The sequence below is a fragment of the Triticum dicoccoides genome, chromosome 6B (assembly GCF_002162155.2).
Source record: "Triticum dicoccoides isolate Atlit2015 ecotype Zavitan chromosome 6B, WEW_v2.0, whole genome shotgun sequence".
NCBI lineage: Eukaryota > Viridiplantae > Streptophyta > Magnoliopsida > Poales > Poaceae > Triticum > Triticum dicoccoides.
Window position 1 is genome coordinate 242,356,511 of NC_041391.1, and position 1,675 is coordinate 242,358,185.

The following is a 1,675-nucleotide window of genomic DNA, read 5'->3' on the forward strand; positions in this document are numbered from 1 at the left end:
TTTATTCACTCCGCTCTGCCTTCTAAACCCTGTAGGTTGTTTACTTTTGTTTGCATTCTACTCAAAATAATTACAACCTTTCGCCTTCATTTTTCGTTGCATCTACAACTAACTTGCACTTACATTTACATAAGTCTCCATAAGGGACAAAGTCCAATTCCTATGCTCCATGTGAAATCGATACTCTTACTTTGAAAAGGCTACAACTAAACGTTGTGCACTTGCAGGCCATCAAGCTTTTTCTTACGCCATTGCCTCGGAGCTGAAGCGCTTTTGTGCATTGTTTTTGAGTTTTGATTTGTTTTCTACTCTAATAATCTTCTGTAGGTTTTGAGCAACCATGCCATATATGTGAACTAATTTACCAGCTAGTTGCGATTAAAGTCTTGGGGCCTTGTTTGGATGATACCTTCATATCTTTGGGGCCGAGACCGGCTGGTGAAACATTGAAATTAACCCTTGACTATTCAGTAGGTTGCAGGGTAGACTATTCAGAGGAGATGGTATGGGAGATCCATATGAACAAGTGCAACATTTTGATGAGATATGCATGACATTTAAAATTAATGCTTTCTCTTATGATCAAATGAAACTTAAGATATTTTCTCACACTTTAGCCGACAAACCAAAAGCATGGTTATGTGATCACCCCGCAGGTACCTTCGACACTTGGGAGAAATTCTACGTTGCATTCTTTGCCTACTATTAGTACCCAGAAAGTAGAACTTATGAAGCAAGGCGAAAGATCGGCAATTTTGAGCAAAGAGCAGGTGAAAGCTTAGTCAAAACATATGTAAGGTACAAAACTCTTTTAAAGATTGTCCTCATCATTATTATCCACCTTGGATGGTGTTACATTTCTTTCATGGAGGACTTAATAGCCAGTGTAAGGAAACAATTGATCTTGCATCTGATGGAGCCTTTATGGATTATAGCGTCACCCAAGCTTGGAGGTTGCTTGATAAAATTTCATTTAACCAAGAAACCTAGAGATTAGATAAAAGAGGTAAAGGAGGAGTTGAACCTGATCATGATTGCATTAAAACCTTCTTTGAGTCTAATGAGATGAAAGATATTAGTGGAGAACTCCATTTGGACGTTGATGTGGTTTTGCAGGTTTTGAAAGATTTTTCCGAGTTTATACAGGTCCCTATGGAGGATTGGCAACATTATACCAAGAAGGCCAAGGAAACTAGACTGGTCTCAGCAATAAACAAAAGTTGCAAGATTGCTAATGCTCCGCAATTGCCACGACCTTAGAAGAAACCACGAGTGAACGAACCGGACCTACCGTAAAAGCATAAGAGAAATATAGAGATGAAGCACTGTGAGGTCAAAGCTCACATCAATATTGTCAAGGAACTTGTTGTACCAATTGAAGTTATAAATAATGATATCTAGCTTGATAAAGAAACCACCTCTTATATCAATGGATGCACGGAAGGTAAGAACACAGCTAAACCAGTTTTATCATGTTTCTTCATAAGCATGTCATATTACGGTTTATGTTATCTTGGTTCTCCCATAAATATTATTCCTTAGAACCTCTATTCAACAATCTATGCCTCTTTGTGCTTTGGAGCCAACTGACATTCTTATTAAGCTTGCTAATAAAACCGATAGGAAGCATTTCAGTATCCTTAGAAATGTTAATGTTATTTTTGGCTCATTTGTT